The sequence below is a fragment of the Pithys albifrons genome, chromosome 6 (genome assembly GCF_047495875.1).
Source record: "Pithys albifrons albifrons isolate INPA30051 chromosome 6, PitAlb_v1, whole genome shotgun sequence".
Classification (NCBI taxonomy): Eukaryota; Metazoa; Chordata; class Aves; order Passeriformes; family Thamnophilidae; genus Pithys; species Pithys albifrons.
In genome coordinates this window covers 43,859,439-43,879,043 of record NC_092463.1, presented here as the reverse complement: position 1 = coordinate 43,879,043, position 19,605 = coordinate 43,859,439, and the positions used below count along the sequence as shown (strand labels likewise).

Below are 19,605 nucleotides of genomic sequence, written 5' to 3'. Positions count from 1 at the left end.
ACAGCTAACACTGAGTATCTTTGTTTTCTCTGTTTCACCTCCAAGATGAGCTGTTAGTGCCACGCCATTTCCTCAACAATACTATCTCTTCCTCTAGCACTTGACAGCAACAGATCCACATCTGCAATCTCATGTGAGAATGTAAGATCAGTCTTTTTTTTTTCCTTTTTTTTCCCCCCTATGGTCATTGAGTGTAGTTGATTGGGGTTTTTTTGTTTGTTTCGTTTTGTTGGGTTTTTTAATTTATGAGGGGGAAAAAAAGAAATTTTATGCCCTTACCTATGAATTCCTTAAAAATTATGAATACACTTTTGTCTAGCGATGGCAGATAGGAACCATACATTAGATGAGTTACATCAATAAAAGAAAAAAAGCAACTAGAAGATACTGAATTGTAGCAATCTTTTTTTTCACCAGAACACACAAATAAGTCTTTTTGAAAGGCTTATTGACAGAGTAAGATATATTTGTATAAATTTATGAATTTATAATCTACTGCACTGCAGATGATAATGAAAGTTCAAAGCATACTGTTGACAGCCTGTCACAGAAAATCTGCTTTTAAGTTACCTGGTTTACTCACAGCTCACCATTCTCAAATATCAGTGTCCTGGAATCTTTTTTTTTTTACTATTCATAGATCTGCAGTAATGATGGAGTTCAAAGAAACCCATTAGAGTTCATTAAAAATGAGACTGACTCTGGGGAGAAGAATAGTTCCTATTCCTATTTCCAAAGAAAAACATGCAAGACAGAAAACAAGAGAGACAGCTTGAAATGTTTTACGGACTGTACACAGAAAGATGAGGAACAGTCCAGGCAGGTAAGATTACCTAACAGTCATGTGGTTGTTTCATAATTTAAAAAAGGTGAAAAATCTCTCTTGGCATACCAGCTTGGCTTGTTTTGACAAGGACAGTGTTCATCACGGGGACATGATAATAGTTAGAGTGTCTGGTTGTCATTTTTTCATGCAAGCAACATGTCAGATTGTTCTGTTGAAATGATTATAAAAGCCTCAAGAAATATGGATACATTGTAAACAGTCCTTTGTATTATTTTCTGTTACACTAGAATATTATTCTTGGTAGATGTAGTTTAGAGACAGAAAACAAATTGCTAAAAATATACATGTGCTTTGACCAATAGCAACATACACTCAGAAAACTGATGAAAGAATTCTCATTTACAGATGGCATCCAGCACTTTCCATAATAAGTTACAACTTTACAGGGAGATTATTTTCACCTTATTTAAATACCATTGGGGGACTAATCTCTGATTAAGCACTGTGTTTGCCTGTGAAATTAAACAGATTTCACCTTATTCTCTCAGGTTCTGATATTCAATGAAACAACATAAAGAAATTTGATTAATTATGTTAAAGTATTAATTCTACCAAGGACAAAACCCTACTCTTATACAACTCTTTTGGCATTTTATACTGTCACCATTAACCACCAAGGGATTTAAAAAGAAAAATCAATAGCTACAGCAAAATCCCAGCATGGCTATGACATTGTCATTGTACGTTAAAAGCTTGAAGGGATAATGCAATGAGGTTGAAACAAAAATTGTATTGTCTTTGTTTTGTTTTCTTTTCCCTTGTCATTATCAGCAATGCTGGATGAATAACTTAGAATAGAAGGGACGAGAAACAGTTTTGCCTTACTATAACACTGAATTTTTCTGGTCTCCAGTGGAAGCCAAACCTCTGATTAAGGATACCTCTTGCATTGTAGTTCACAGGAGCACTTCAGAGAAACCTACAGGGCCAAATTTGATCTTTGACCAAATAAAAAAATATAATAGATATAACTTAATGGAGTCTGTATCTTAACACAAAAGAAAGGTCAAAACTTTTTAAAAGCCTTAAATAAAGCATAAAAACTACCATAATTGATGGTGCACTGAAGCTTATATCTAAGCTTCCCAAGGAATCAAGTTGGAAGCTTGAATTTCAATATCTTCAGTTAAGGGGGACTCTGAGTTCCATGAAAGCTAGGGACAACAATGTGATAGTTTTGATCCAGGCCTTCCTTAGTAACCAATTCTAACTAAAAAAATGCCCATTTCCCAGGTATTCCACACTGGTTTTTCACATAACAAGGGAGTATTGAATAAGAGAGAGAGAAGTTTTTCTTTTTCTTCTTCCAGCAAGGTTTGAGAGCAATGAGTGTTTGTGTTGGTCTCACTTATCAGAACCTAAAGTCTGTTGCAGTGACTGATGTTCTCTGCCACACAGGAGATCAGGGAGTGCTAGCCTTCTCTTGAGGGAAGTTGGTGAGATTGTATTTTGCTAGTTCTGGGGGTCTTTTGTCCTTCTTTTGTCCCTGTTTCTCCCTCCTTTTTCTGTTTTCACCTCGGGAGCTCCCTATTGTATGTACAAATTTTATATATAATTGTAAATATCTGATATATATATATATATATATATTCTGATATAATTCAGTTTCATTTGGGCTTCTTTCAGGCTTTCAGTTGTTCAGTTCAGGGGTTTTTTTTCCCTCTTGCTTAAAGAGAGAGGAAGGGGAAAGGGGCAGTTAGGGCTTGGCAAGGAAGACAAGCCAAACCAATGCAAACAACTTGTCCTCTTATTTGTGTTTTCTGTTTTTACCAGCACCTTACTTGTTTCCTCAATTTAAGCCAACTGTTACTCTTCAAGAAGTTCATTTCTTGTAAGCATTTTGTTTTACCCTTAGTCACAAATTATTGAACATATTGGTTGGATAATTTGGTCCAGTTCAGTGAACTACACCATACTCCTGAAAGCCCCAGGTTTGAAGCCATTCTTTTCTCTCTTTTCACAATTATTCTGTGTCTCACAAATTTCCCTTGTCTAGTTAAAAGAACTTAACCTTTTCTTAAATCTTTTATCTACAATCCTTCTAACATCATTACTAAACATATCACCAGTAACTGCATGAATTCTAGAGTTGGGATTTTTTAACAAAATCCTCAAAGTACTTCATAGTATTATTTTATTTACAAGTTATGATAGGGGAGCCTACAAAAAAGTTGAAGAGGGATTTTTTCCAAGGAAATGTAGTGATAGTACAAGGAGGAATGACTTTAAACTGAAAGAGTGTAGATTTAGATTAGATATGATGAAACAATTCTTTACTGTGGGGGTTGTGAGGCACTGGAGCAGGTTGACCAGAGAAGCTGTGATTGCCCCATCCCTCGAGATATTCACAGCCAAGTTTTGAGCAACCTGATGTAGTCCTTGCCCATGTTCTTGCCCATGGCAGGGAGGGTGGAATTAAATGATCATTATAAGGTCCCTTACGACCCAAACCATTTTATGATTCTATTTTTCTAAGAACCTAAATAAAGCAGCAGTGCATAACTGTGGTATATATGAATTCTGAATGCTAGCATATGAAGATCTAGTATTGGAATAAGTTGTGGCACTGGATCGTAGCCACAGCAAACCATCACAACTGCCAGAAAAGTTAGGCTGCAAAATGATCATTTCAGAAGCTATTTTTAAGCAGGCTCAACACTCAAGACAACAACACTTCCCCTCCCCCCATGAGAGATGGAGAAAATGAGATGTCAGCAATCAACAGAGCCAATACTGATTCAGTGCAGCATATGACAGCATTTATGTTAATAGCAGTTTCTTGTCCTACAGTCCAAAGAAATATGGTGTCAAAGCTCCACATGTAATTGGGACATCTCACTATGGTTGTCTCATCTTCAGATAAGAATCTCCTGACAAAAATTTGCACTACAGAAAACATGAGGTTAAAATTTCCTGTTTAGCAGTGAATTTAATTTTTGAAGAGTCTATGACCCAAATTTCAGTCAGAGTAAAGATTAGTTTGCTGCAATTTTTATTGAGCCAATTTGACATATGATGTTCTATTAAAATTTCATAACAGCTGATCATAAGGCGTTTAAGGTTTGATTCCATTTTTTGTCTCTGAGCATTAAACATATTTCTAGCCTCCTAAAATAAGTTCTACCCAGTTAAGTTTGTATTTCATGAAAGATATTTTAAGCCAACATCAAAGGATGAACAGACAAGGAAAATATTGCTACTTACTTCAAAACTTTTCACTTAAATGCTATAATCAGATGTGTACATTATCACAGAATTATTTATCCTTACTTTGTACATCTGTACTGGGGGATGGGGGGCGGGGAGTTTGTTTTGGTTTGGGGGTTTTGTGTTCATTTGGGGGGGGGTGTGGGGTTTGTTTGTATGTTTGTTTGTTAAGACAGGCAGTAAATTGCTGTTTGGTCAATTAACACACAAAGGTATTCATTATATTAAATATAGGAATCATGGTGTTTTATGTTAAGCAATTCCTCTATGATGGGTGACTAAGTGACTAAATACTCCAGTACATTCTTGTTGTTAAGGGAAGTAAAGAGGATGGACATCAGAAGATCTGGACATTTGTTTTTAGTTGGACACTATATTAGCTTGGGAAGAGAGAAATGGTATATTCATTTGGAAGTCAGCTGTTAATTTTTATTTGGAAAAAAACTCCACAAATATTTGAAAACCATACGTATTTTCCAGATTCAGATTATAAACGGCTCTCATTTTGCCTTTTTTTTTTTCTGTAGAAATTTGTCTAGATTTAAGTTATGAAAAGATAAAAAAGTTCTGAGAAGCAAAGTGAAAAAGGTTAGTCAAGGCTGTTTTTACTTTGATTTTCAGCTTGTCAAGAGGACCAAAAGTGGGACTGCTAAGTAATTCTGATATGCAATTTTGTTTAGATGCTACATGCTAGAAGGAGCAGGCCCTTTTAGTGTCAGAATTTCCCACAAGAACATTGTGTTATGAAATATCAAGTCAGTGTTTTACGCTAACACTTGAAAGTTCTTTTAAATGTGTACTTCAGGATATCACTATGCCTAAATTATATCATGTCAGTTTTATCTACAGCAAAAATAATGCATTAATGTTTGTCAACCCTCTAACAGGCAGCTGCTTCATTTTCCAGATCCAAGTAGTCATTTCCTTCCCTTGGGTTTCAGTCCACCTCCTTCCACAATACTGGCTCATCTTGTTACAGAGGAACTGCAAGTAGTGCATGAGAATTATTTTTTTTGGCCTAATTATACCTTATTTTCCTTGCTTCAAAAGAATTTTTAAACACACAGTCAAGAATTTTTCAACAGGTTCAGATGGAGATATGTAAAATGTTTAGTTTTGCAGTCTTGATCTTTTTTTTTGTTTTCTTAAGCTAAATTTGCTAGTATTTCAAAATAAAAAAGTGCTATTAAAAAAATTCAACAACAAAAAACAACAACAAAACAAAACCACAACCAAACAAAATAATTCCCCACTATTTTGAAACAGGACATTTCAACACTTTTAGAATTTTTTTCCTTTCCACTATATTTATAATTTCAAGTTGATTGATTCATCAAAACTACTTCTGGTGTGACCAATTTAGTTTCAGCAAATAAACAGCTTTTGCAGAGATTCAAAATTAAAGTAATTTTTTGGTTTTAAGAATAAACTTTTCACCTCTGAGAAAATAAATTGTAAAACCTACTTGCCCATGTGAAATCAGCAAGATCAGGGTTTTTTTCTTAGGACATAAAAACTATTTTAGAAATCTCCATGCACTGTATGAAGTACCAAGACTAAATCCTCACGCTAGCCCATATTGAAGATAGCCACAATCAAAAACTGTTCTAAAGTTTTAAGTGATTTTGAAACTTAGAATGTACAGACACAAGATTATGAGGGAACTTTTAGCATTTGAGTTAGGACAGACACCATGCTAGCAATAGAAACAGTGTTGTATCTGCTCCATACTGACCTGGATTTTGAGAAGATCAGAGCCTGGTTTTAGAAATAAAAGCATACCTTAGTCCTTATTAAATACTCATTTGTGGCTTCCAGATGACTTGGCCACCTAGTGCAACTGACAACTGACAGTATCCATGATGTCTGTGTCTACTGAGCAAATGAACTGAGACAACCTGCTAGAATATATTCTGTTAGTTATTCAACTAGAATGGATTTATGCTAGTGACTAAAAAAAGTCACTTTTGCGATTCTCTGAGAGAGTAATCCCTATTATTATGCTATTTTGAATGCTATCTCAGTAGGATTCTGACTAAATACAGTAAGATTCCTTGCTAGATTAATCTTTTCATGAAGAATCAAACAAATAGATGCGTGAAGGTTTTGTGTATGTCTGCCTTTCATCTGAGTTTTGCCTTAAAACATAAGAGGGCAGAAAGTATGCCAGAGAGTTGTTTTGGTTTTTTTTTCAGTTTTATGTAACTGAATTAGCCCATTTTACTTCATACAAATACCCAGTGATTTCTGAACCACTCACTAATGAATACTACTGTCAGTAATTACAGTGACAAGTTGTTTCAGTCCTAGAGTGCTTCAGCAGTCAGCAGCAACATGGCCAACGGGAACATTACTGTTTTACTCTTTCATCCTAAGTGGAAAAGTCTTTCAAAAATGCCATGTTCTTTCATACGTTAATGACTTTCTGTACTGCAAACAGTTACAAACTATGAGAGGTTGTCATAAAGCAATAAGGCAGTAGAGATGCTACATGTTACTAGTATGGAATTAATTTCTCAAGGTGATAGTTTATATATAATACTAAATACAACAACACAATAAATTTGGACCAGGGAGTAGAAGATATTCCAAAATTGTGTACATTGGTTTCTTTTATTTCTTTCCACCTTAGAGGGGGGAAAGAGGAATAGAATGACTTCCTGTACAAGAACACACAACTTTGAAAGTTCTTTAAAAATAAGAAAGCTATTAAGTTTCAAAATCATTAATACAGAGAACTGCAAAGCTGCCTTTTACCAGAGGAGAGCAAAGAATAAAAATACTTAAATTCAAGCAATGAGAGAGGGAAGCCTCTGTCTCTTTGTAAGGTAGGTCTAAGGTCTTCACATAAATGGTCAGGTACCTACAGGAAAATAAGATACAAGGTAATTGTTTAAGACACTTTGTTTCAAAATATTTCCACATTAAACAACTGTATCTCTGCGTTGATGAAATTATTTTATTATGAACTATTCTAATTCAAGGGGGAGGAGAATTGTAAAACGAGAAGTCTTATTAGACATGCTGAATGATCTCAGTTGAAGAACACAAGTGTATTCTGTGAATTGTTTCCACCACACACAGCAGATATCATGAGTGCTGAACTTGAGACTATATAGATATAATAATATCTATTCCAAGACTGCATATGGTTTATGAACCTCAGGAAAAAGTAAGTGAAACAATTATGTATTATGCTATGAATTCACAATATGGCTTCTGAACCCATGAATGGAATGAAAGTGAAATAGGTGAAGGCCTCAGAACTATAACTCACTCCTTTTACACTTCTCAATCTTCTGTCACAAGAATTGTCCTTTGTTTTGAGTTTAGCTTATTCCATTGGCTTTGAGTAGCCAACACGATAGCTCACTTAAGGCAATAAAAGTAGGAACCAAACACATCTACATTTGCCTGAATTAGAACTAGACTGTAGTTTATTTTCTGTTGTTTTTTTCAGACTCAACTTAGTATATTTATAAGCCAACACTGATCCTGCAAAGAAATGGTCTCTGACAATTTACCTTGATTTTTGGGAGAAGGATAAGATACAAAATGCCATTGTCTCAGTAGAGCACTTGGGTTTCATTACTGTAAAGGACAGACACATACAAAGAGCTGCCCTTATATAAACTCAGTAAACCATTGAAATTATGGTTTATGTTGGGAGCCGTAGCTTTCCAAATCCAGAGAATGGATTACAAAAATACCACAGATGATCTGGGTCCATGTGGAGAGTGTTTACTGTTTACATTTCAGTTTCCCTGCACCAGAGGCACAAGACAGATGCAGGGAAAAATCAGCAGCTTTCCTATCCCACCTGTCTTTGCAATCAGCCTTATCATTGGTTTACTCGTAATTTCCTTCTTCAGAAATCATTTATCCATTTTGGCAAGCATGCCTTCAAGTGTAACCTATACAATCTGAATATATAATATTTTAATTCTAACACCAGGGCAAGAATTTTTTACTTATTTGTTCTATTCGTACAGATCAGAAACATACAGACCTCAAAGCCACTGCTGACCTGCACGAAGTTTTCATGTCAGCATGGACCATACAATTATTGTTTAGATAAGTTCAACGTCACAAAAGTGCATGATGACAGGTGTTTTATACTTTCTTTAGGAGACACATGTTTTCTTTCTAAATTACTGTAATCTCAGTGCCACACTGATTTTTGTGTTAGCCTTAAGGAAATATTTGGCATAAAAAGCCAGTCAATAAAGATCTTTGTTGATAGCAATTCTAAAAATCTCCAAGTCCATCAGATCACATTTTTTTTATTCAGTACTGATTAAATCAATGACAGATGTACAAGCTATGTGATTTTGACATGAAAGAAGCTTTGGAGTGTGTAAACACTGTATTTAAAGGTATGGCTACACAGAACTAGCTATTTTAATTTCAAGTAAGTTTAAAAAAATCCAAAACAAAAACATAAGAAAAACGCTTCAGAAAAAACAGTGAACAAGAAATATAAGTATTAGTGTTTTCTTTGGATGAGTAAAAAACTAACAGTTACAAAGCAAATTTCTTTCTAGGATATCCTGGGAAATCTGTTTTTCTTCCTGCCAACAAATAATATCGAAGTTTAAACAAAACCACTCACTGACTGCTGCATACAAATAAGTCTCCCAGAGTGGCTAGTATGTTATAGCAATCTATTGATAATTTTTATGGAATCTATCACAGTCATAATATACTTTTAAGTTATAATATTATTATTTTATATTTTGAAAGGAACACTCCCATTAATTTACATGTGGTCCTTTGGTTTTCTTGGAGTTCTGCAGTGTACAGTCCTGTCTTCAAAGATTGAATTAATATGACAAAACAAAATTTTAGGTTGCTTATTTTGCTTTCAATAAATTTTCTCTTATATGTTATTTGTTGTTAACCATGAAAGGCAACATTTAAAAAAATACCACAGAGTCATAAAACTAATTGGACAGTGACCACTATGACATAAATTTCTACTGGCTACTACAAAATTAGAGAACACAAGAAAATTAAATAAAGCATAGTGTAAGAACATATATGCAGATATTTTAGGAATTTATTTGCAGATAAAACTGTACTGACATCATTTTCAGGGATGCTCAAGGACTGTAAGTTGAGTACTCAGCACTTCAAAGTTACTCAGTTATCTTGGAACAGCCTGTCCCATCAAGATCTTGTAGTCAGTGTGAAATAGAGGAATTCAAAGCATTTCAATGGAGCTACTCTGACTTTTTTCATGAAAGTAGAATGAGGTCCCAATGCATAAGGGAAAGCCTAGAAATACTTTGCATAGACATGCAATGTGTTTTTCTGTGGAGAGACTGTTGGATTACCAGTAAAGAACTGAGCACTAACAAAAAGAGTGCCAAAAATTCCATAATTTTCTAAATATTACACCATCTTTGAATTACAGCACTCCAGTGTGTTGTCTTCAACAAATGTTCTCACATCTTCAAACTGCATCTGTCAAAGTATTATTGAAGGTGGAAGGGACTCTGAAGACCCCCAGTCAAACACCCTTATGTTTGACTCTCTCTGTATACACACAGATATAAATATACACACACAGATATAAATATACACACACACACACACATATATATATAAAGGTTTTCACAGTTCCTAGCTGTGCACCTCAAAGGAAATGTCATTTGTTTGTAAGTTGTAGAGAAAAAGATCCAACCCTCCTTTTCTCTTAAGAAAACACAGAGAAAGTTGAGGATGCAAACATCATGCCTTTTTTTCAGGAAAATCTCTGCAAAGCCGTGCAATTATCCATTAGCTGCTGACCATTAATCTCTGAAATCTTTCCTCAGCTTCTCATCCTCTTTTAAAATACATTGCACTCGAAATCCATATTGCTCTGTCCTAACTTGTTCAGAACAGATAGTTTTCTCTGTAGACAATAAAGTTATTTTAGTTTTATACCTCTCCAGTGGAAATAGGAGTACCTACTCCATAACAGAGTTATTGAGCTTAGTTCCTCATGGAATGTTCGAATGGCGAGATGATAACCCATTAACCTCCATCAATAGTTCAACTATTTCTTTACTTCTAACTGCTTACTTGCCATCTCAATTTCTTATGAGGAGTTATTCTACTGTTTTGTTTATTTGTTGTTTTTGTTTTTATGGGTTTTTTTCCAAAGAAATTATGGAAGCTGCTCTAGGATAAACAGGCATGGATAACTGTGGGGAGAGGTTTGACTCTCACCCTTTATGCACAACCCACGGTTCGGGGGCTAACAGGCTAGCCAAGGTCAGTCTGAGGCAGCTGAAAGGCAGGTAAGCAATCTCAGACCTGGAGACAAACAACGACCTTGTGGCACCAGGGAGGTCCTGACTGCCTCGTGAACACCAGCCTTTCAACCAATCAGAGCAGCTTGCTGCTGCGTGAACAGAGACCTCCAGCCTATCAAAACTTGTTGTTGTCCTCGTGTTCACCTCAAAAACCTATTTAACCTCTTTACCCCCGAATAAAGTTTGAACGTTCCTGTTTTTAACCTTAGCGCTTGGCTTTATGAGAATACGCACACGCGACTAGAAGCCCAAACCCGGGGTCACGTCAGGGCTGGCAGGCAAGGGCACGAAAAACCCTCTCGCAAAGCACCCTTTCCTCAACAGATAACTACATGTTTTATTCTACTACTATACTACTACTCTATTCTTACTTTTTACCTTGGTTTGGGTTTCTCAGAACCTTGACAGACATTTTTTTTTAATACATGCAGGTTTTCCCCAGGATTTTTAGAAAACACCATGCAAGAGAGGAATTGTTGGCACTAAAACTACCTGAGACATGTCTTACACATATGTATATAGATGATCTTATCATAAGTAAAGTTAGAGTCATACATTGCTGCAGATCCAACTTATAAAACCATTAAAATGCTTCCCAGGCAATACTAATTTTAATGCAAATGTGCTCACAAACACATACAGCTTTTGCAGTCTTGGAGATGTCTGAACATCTCACACCCATAGTTTTTTCAGTATTCTGTATCCCATCATTCATCATAGATACATAAATCTACTAAGAAAACTAAAGAAAAAGGCACCAGGAGCATTGCTTGAGGCTGTGCATTCACTAGCTCAAGCTTTTTGCTTGTTCACTGAACTCATACACTTTTCATGGTTGATATGTTTGGACAACTACCTATGGAAATTTAAAAAAAAAGTAGAAAAAAATAATCGGGTTCTGTAGGAAATGAATAGACAAGACACTTACTGTGTCTCCAGCCACTTATTCCACCAGAACAGTTTTAATGTTCATCCATTTCTTTCTTTCCTTCATTTCAATTTAGACAATTGCATTCGCAATAATACATCTTTATCTATTAAGCAAACTCCCCTGACACTCATACACATTTACATTACTTTTCAGAAAGTCTGTGCATCATCTAATATGGTATTTCTTTTTATTTTCAGAGCTAACATGTGGCTATATTCTATTTCTGCAATACTTGTTTCACTGTGGTATGATACAGTCTGTAAATGACAGATTATTGCTTCTGCTAGGGAAATGGATCAATATTTTGCCTTAATTGTAATTATTCTGATGGAGTGCTGAGTTCTGAGTGTTCTTGGTTGAGAAGTCAGACTGTTGGGGCCTCATTAAATAGAAATGCTACCTGAAAAAAGGCTTCAGTAGTGTCAGTCACGTGGTTATTACCTTCATTTGCTCTAGCTGAGTTAGAATTAGATAGGCTCAAAACTGTAAGGAGTTAAGCTATGTAAAAACTTAAAATGTGAGACAAGTCCTGTTATGGAATGACTTAACACCTTCATAGATGAGAGATTAAAGTTAAAACAAAACAAATGGGGTTTTTTGCTAGAATGGAGAATGAAAAGTACATAAATTAGATGAGTTCCTCATGAGTTGCATCTGTGGCAGTGAGATACACCATTACTTGACAAGGCCACTAATCACTCTGTACACCTCTGCTGTCAGTAAAGGATGTAACCCATTCTTCCTCCTTACTACACTTTGTCTAGTAATCAAAAAATCACAGACTGTAACATACAGTCCTTTGCTAATTAAATTCAGGCCCTGTTGACGGGAACCGGAATTACCCTTTCAATAATTAACTTCTATGCTAGTGAATCAAAGAATATTTGTGAAATATCTGCCGCTCAGTCCTAGATTTCATCTGGAAAAAGGTCTGTCTGAGCTACATGGATTACTGATCTAGTCAATTCAAGTGCTGACAATCTCAACTTCCATATCCAACTGGAAAAAGAAAATTTAGGCTATGCTGCAGAAACCACACACATGAAGTGATCAGAAACACACTTTTTATGTTGGATATCATACAGTGATTTCACACTTGTAGCCGTCAGTGTTAATGTCATTCTCTGAGGAGAAAATAGACACAAATTTCCCCAGCACAAAGCCCCCCTCATTATTGGTTTGGATTGGTTTGGGTTTTTTCCCCCACTTTAGATTTACAACAGGTGCTTGTAGGAAAACCACTATTCTAACCTAATCATGCTCACCGTAATAAAATAGCAAGAGGCAAATCTGGGGAGAGAATGACAAAACATATTTCCATAGTTTGCATGGCAGATTTTATTTAAATTAGGAAGAAAGGCCTGTGAGGCTGACTGCATTGTCAAAAGCTGTAAATACAAATATGCCTTTGGTATTTCTTAAAGTGCTAAGTAAAAGGTCCTTTGGATTCAGAGGTTAAGTCAGACTGATGAAATCAGTCTTCATAGCCTTTTGAACTGATCTCTGGAGGGTGTGAGTAAACTATATTAACTTGAAAAGAGTTTCGGTTACTTCATTAGAAGAAACATCTCATCAGCTCTGAATTTCCCCATTGCAGTCAGAAACTACTTGTGTTGTGAAGTTTCAAATAAATATACACACACAAATATAATAGTAATTTTTGCCCTTCAGTTAAAAGCCCCAAGAACTTACAAAAAGCACTGGATTGCCACCAATGTCCTCTTCCAGATTTATAAACTGAATATATTACATCCATATAACCTATACGTGAAATAGTTCATTCAATGTTTTCTCTTCCCTTAGTTGATTCAAGTATCTCACTTCAATATTTGAAGAGTTTTCTAATATATGAATGTGGTTTAAAATGAAAATTATCTAAATGCTTTCTGGAACAAAACATATCAACATGGGTAGTATCAAGATCAGACGCATAACTTCTAGAATCACTAAAAATTACTATTTATCAAAGAAGAAATTGAGTAAAACAGCTTCAGAAGGAATAACCAAGTAAAAAAATGACCAGAAAACATTAAAGGTGTTTACCTCATATGTGAAAGGTTACCTTACAGTGTCAGGAGATGCAGTCTATCTTCTCCCTACGGAAATCATGGAATGTCCTGGCCTCCCACTGCCTATGTTGCATAGCAAGCAGGAGCAAGCCAGGAAAGGAATTCTATAGGTTCAGATGACAGCTCAGACAATTTGTGCAGACAAGGCTGAACTGGAGTTGAAGCTGGCCAGAAATATAGGGTACAATAAAAAGAGTTTTTTAATGGAAATAAACAGTATAGAAATATCATTGGCCTGTTACAGGATGAGGATGTTCAACTCACAAACAGGGACAGAGCCAAGGCAGAGGCGTTTAACACTTTCTTCGGCTCTGTCTTCAACACGGATGACGAGTCAAGGGGGTCTCAGTGCCCTGAGCAGGAGGACTGTGACTGTGAGAGTGGTCAACTCCCAGTTGACCCTGAAGTTGTACAGTATCTGCTGCTCCAGCTGGATTCCCTACAAATCTGTGAGGCCTGATGGGATTCATCACAGAATCCTCAAAGAGCTGACTGATACAATCACAAAACCTCTCTCGATGATTTTTTAGCAGTCTTGGAAATCCAGAGAGATCCCAGCTGACTGGAAGTTGGTGAACATTGCCCCAGTTTTCAACAAGGGCAAGAAGAAGGACCTTGGAAACGAGAAGCCTGTTGCTCTCACTTCAGTGCCTGCTAAACATATGGAGAAGATTATTCTGGGAAGTATTGAAAAACACCTGAAAGACAACACAGTCATTTGTCACAGCACGGCTTCATGAGAGCAAAGTCCTGCTTATCCAACCTGATTTCTTTTTATGACAATGTAGCCCACCTAGCTGATCATGGGAAGCCAGCTGATAGAACCTTTTTGGATTGCAGTAAAGCTTTCAATACTGCTTTCCAGGATCCCTCTGGACAAACTGCCCAGCACACGGCTGGATAAACACATCATGTGGTGGGTGAGCAATTGGCTCATGGGTCAAGCACAGAGAGTAATACTGAGTAGGGTGACATCAGACTGGTGACTTGTTACTAGTAGGCTGCACCTTGGGCCCTGTGCTCTTCAACATCTTCATAAATGACTTGGACAAGTCATTCATAAATGACAAGGACTTGAAGGGGGATAATAAGCAAGTTTGCAGACGACAACAAAATTGGGACAAGCTGTTGACTTGCTCAAAGGCACAGAGGCCCTGAAGAGAGACCTTGACAAATTAGAGGGCTGGGCAATCACCAACCATATGGAGTTCAACAAGGGAAGGTGTCAGATTCTGCACTTGAGACGGGGCAACCCTGAGTGGATGTACAGACTGGGGAATGAGATGCTGGAAAGCAGTGCTGTGGAAAGGGACCTGGTCTTCTTGGTCAACAGCAAGTTGAATATGACGAAGTAGTGCCCTGGCAGCCAGGAGGGCCAACCATATCCTGGGGGGCATCAGGCAAAACATCGCCAGCCAGTCAAGAGAGGAGATTGTCCCACTCTGCTCTGCACTGGGGTGGCCTCACCTTGAATATTGTGTGCAGTTTGGGGCATTATAATATAAGAAAGATATTAAGCCGTTGGAGAGTATCCAAAGCAGGGCAATGAAGATGGTGAAGGGCCTGGAGGTGAAGCTGTATGAGGAGCAGCTGAGATGACTCAGTGTGTTCAATCTGGAGAAGAGAATACTGAGGGGAGACTTCACTGCAGTTACAACTTCCTCGTGAGGGGAAGAGAAGGGGCAGGCAAGAGTGGTCAACTCTGGTCTTCTCTGAGGTCTTATCTGGCGACCAGTGACATGACTCAAGGGAATGGCCTGAAGTTGTGTCAAAGGACATTCAGGCTAAATATTAGATAGAGGTTCTTCAGCCATAGGGTGGTTGGACACTGGAGCAGGCTCCCCAGAAAAGTGGTCCCAGCACCGAGACTGATAGAGTTCAGGAGGCATTTGACAATACTCTTGGACACATGGTGTGACTCTTGGGGATAGTCCTGTGCAGGCCTAAGGGCTGGACTTGACGCTCCTTGTGAGTCTCTTCCAACTCAGCATATTCTGTGTGATTCTGTGTTATTTCAGACAAGCTCATGGTCATGAGGCACATTCAATGAGATCAGACAAGGTCAGCCACAGGACACGGGGGGCTAGGCTGAGCCGGGTCAGGATAGGCAGTGGCTCAGCTGTGAGACAACAGGAATTCAAGTGCGCACTAGCACTGGACCCTTAGCTTAGAGCAGCTCCCACACAGATCAAGAAACAATGCTGCTGTCTACCCTTATCACAGAAAAAAATGAGCCATCAGAGATACTAGAAAATCTGAAGACCAAGTTACCTCTGGCTAAGACCAAAAGTCTTCAAACACACTCAAATTATTTTTACAAGTGGTAATACATAAATTAATATACAGGTGGGGATGCATAAGGCAACCTTAGGAGTCAGCCTGCCGTTCTTGAATCCAATTTACAAGTTTTACTAATTTAAGAATACTTAAAATCCTTCAGATAAGAAAATTACTCCTAGAAAAATTCAGACCCTGAAACTGAATTTTATTCTCAGTTCATATAACAAATTAATAAAAAAAGGTACAGATCCCTTATCAGTTCCATTTGATCAGAGAAAATCAATCACTTATTCTATGCACTCACAAAGTTTAGATATTCTTTCCTTCTCCTTTATGTTCCCACTTTCTCTTCTCTTTTTCTCCACCCCAGACTCCTTGAGATATTTTTTTTTTTGAATTTACGCCTTGGTCTCAGAAACATAACAGTTTTAATTTGTCACAGTCTTTATATAAAGTTATTTTAGGAACATGCTATTTACACTAGTGAAACATTGTTGCTCAGAGGAAAGTTTTCCTCTTTAGTAGGTGTTCAGTAAACACATGAGTGCACGTCCTCATACACTGCACTTCTTGCACGAAAATAAATTACCAAACATATGCAAAATTAAAAGGTCAAGAACAACAATATTTTTATTATTATTTCACACAGCTTTAGACTTATTAGCTTTCTGCATATTGCTATAGCCCTGATAATTCTAACTTTCAAAACAATAACTGCAGAATCCTTGTAGGAAATTACGCAATGTAAACTTGGGGGGTTCTCAAGCCCCTTAACTTTTACCATCCCACAAACAGTGAGATTCACCTTCTTCCTTTCCATTTTGACACTATCAACATGGGCACCACCTAGACAGTCGTGGACGTTGTCAGCATTATAAAATGATTGCTATTCCCGTCTAAATATATTCCTTTTCTCTTGCATATCCAAAAGCATGAAGAGTCATATTGTGGGCTATTAAGTGGTGTACCCGACCCACACGGGAAGAAGGAATACCAAGCAGAAATAGACTACATTCAATGAATGAAATGGCATAACCAGGGCCAGGCCAGGCTGAAGTCCAAACCATTGGCAATGCTGTCATGCTATACCTGCCCAGCAGTTTCAGGTATTGTCCTCTCAGGTTTTGGTCCATAGCTCAGAACACAGCTCATTACACTCAGGTCTTGCTTGTACTGGCTTACCACACTCAGAATATTTGCCTTGCTTTCAGCTCTTCACTAGAAATGGCTGCCATACATGTCATTTGGCATGATAGTTTTATAGTAATTAAATTTATAGTAATAAAGAAGGCAGTTTTCAAACAATGCCACTTGATATCTCAATGCTAGCTGTTTTCTTTCACATTGCCATATAAAGTATTGGTATTTGTTTCCACTTTTTATCCCAAAACATGAAAGGTTAGCTTTCCAAAATTCTGTGGAACTTAGGATTCGTGTTAGCTGTAATGTTTGCTACAGTGAATGAGCCCATTAACACTTGTGGACTTGATCTATAACTACTTGAAGGCTACTTCCAGAGCAAGAAGCAGAACAACTCAGTAGCTATGACTCATAGCTACCTGTACACTCAAAATAATTTTCAGACCACCAGAGGATATTTCCTAATAGTCATATTACTTTGAATGCTGAAATATCAAGTTATTATGGCCAAGTAAGTTTAACTACTGACTGGTGTCTCTGCTGTCAGAAATATGGAAGAAATTCTTCCAATTCCTCAGGCAAAAAAAGGTAAGTCAAAATGCTAAGCTGTATGAAACACAGCCTGAACACAAAGAGAAGAGTGTTTATTTTCAGGTTAACAGGCTGTTCTTGAACTATAAGGGGTAGCACATGAAAAAACAACAGGAAAAAACATCAATCTTTTTTTTTTTCAGATTTGACCTCAGCCACTGTGCTAGAGATTCAACTGAATGCTACTCTATGTACTCAATGCATGCAGAGTATTTCATACAACATAGCATGCCAGCTTTCCTGAATGATTCTCAATCTTCTAACTCAAGCATCCGTGCTTCGCACTTAGGGCACTAATACTTGGCACATTTTGATGTTGGTTTTATTCAGAAAAGGCTACATTGCATTAATATTCCAACAGCCTCCTTTTCTTGTGCATACCCCTAAAATATTACTACACAAATGAAGAGACCAAAATGAAGTGAAACAAGAAGTGTCTGCTAGCTTTGTAGTAGCAACACAACATTTTTTTATCTATGGAGCAAAGAAAAGTACCCTTTGGTGCAGCTGTCAGGTGGGTTTAAATACTGCATCAAAATATATAATCTGTCTTTGGAGATAAGTACTTCAGGAGTAAAGGTACTTGTTTACAAGTGGAAATTACTTTTAGAGGCATTTCTACATAAAAAATAAAGCTTTTCAGTTAAGCAATGAATAAATTCCACTTCATAAAATTTTCTTCTATTTCAAATAAGTTTCAAAAGCTTAGTCTAGATCTGTCCTCCATTCCAGCAACTAAATTTAAAAGAAATATTATTGTTAACAAAACATTTTGTTTAAATGCTCATTTGAAGTAGTTTTTTGTGCTAAATGAAAATCCTTTTTTTTTTAAACTCGAGACTTGTAGAGGTTTCATTTTGAATGCAAGAAACAATGAAAAGCTGAAGCTGACTTTTTTCTTTTTACATCTGTGAAAAAGAGACATATATGCATGTACTAAAACCCATGAATGTCAGCAGATCTATAGCTCAGAACTAGAGATGCAAGTTCCAAAATGTGCTGCATAATTTTACAACTCCTTCTAATCTCAGCATTCTCATTTTTTCTTTTTATGGTATTTTCTGAGGGAACATTTCAGCTGCTAAAACTAAACGTAAGAAATGGAAGTGTAATAGTTAAACTGAAAAATTGCACCTTAGAGGTTTGGAATTTTATACCCTAAAACCACACGGTCAAAATATTCAGGCACTGCATTGTGCAATATGCTTTGATCAGCTTACAGTACCTCCATTCTCAAATATAGCACAGGCATGATACCATTCTGATAAGAAAATCAATACTTGGATGATAAAGAAACATGTAAGTCCAAGCTGAATTCAGATGTGTTTATTTAATTACTTAAATACTTACCAGCTATTGCAGATCAGTTTCTGCACTACATAGTCTTTAATTTCCAACAAAATGTTTTGTTTTGCTGATTGCATCATTGAACATTTTAAAACTGTCTTGTTTAGGTATTGGCTGTATCAGCACCTTCAGAAGTGTTTTAGGACAAATCATTTAAAAGACAAAAAGAAAGGACAAGAATCTCTTTCCTTCTCATTCTAAAAGCATTTTGAAACCTAAAAATCTGTGATGATACCAAAGTTATACTGCCAATGCCAAACAGATTCTCCAAACCCTCAGTGGGAGAACCTCCCTGGAGTGTCTTATCTTTACCACTCATAGAAGAACACAATCAGGGCAATATTCAATTAAACCTAAAAGTAGGGAGGTTTTTTAGAATTTTTTTTTCACTTTAAAGCATAAAGTACCTTCAATGTATAGCTTTTGCTATGTTAAGATAGCACAGAAAACAGGAGATTAATAGAATTCAGATAAGCATTAGACTTAATAGGCTTAATGAGAACATGTAAAATGGAATAATTTTTGAGAGATACAGGTTGCCAAGCTCCAAGCCATATATCAATCAGGAAATAAGAGAAGCTAAAAAGTTCATTCCATTACGATCCACTTTTAAGTGTAGGCGTAATCAGAAATGAGCACTTGAAAAATAAAGAGAGAAAACAAGGAATCCTCTTCAGCATGTAAAAGGAACAAATTATTTGCAATACAAACTGCCCTCATACTGAAGGACATTTATAGTTCTCCTCTCCTACTTACTGTCATCATAACTATGGATATCTTTGCATCGTGCATATATATAAAAACTACAGTTCAGATGCCCAAATTAATTGCTAGTACAAAAGTCAGGAATTTATCTTTCTTGATCTAGAATTCAGTCTGTGTCTTATTTCT

At 36.7% G+C, this 19,605-nt stretch overlaps 1 protein-coding gene across 5 annotated transcripts in view; it reads right to left on the bottom strand.

The window, feature by feature from the left end:
* The window catches only part of LRRC4C (leucine rich repeat containing 4C), a 503,584-nt gene that overhangs the window by 158,793 nt on the left and 325,186 nt on the right, over positions 1 to 19,605 (bottom strand). The gene's annotated exons all lie outside the window — the stretch shown is intronic.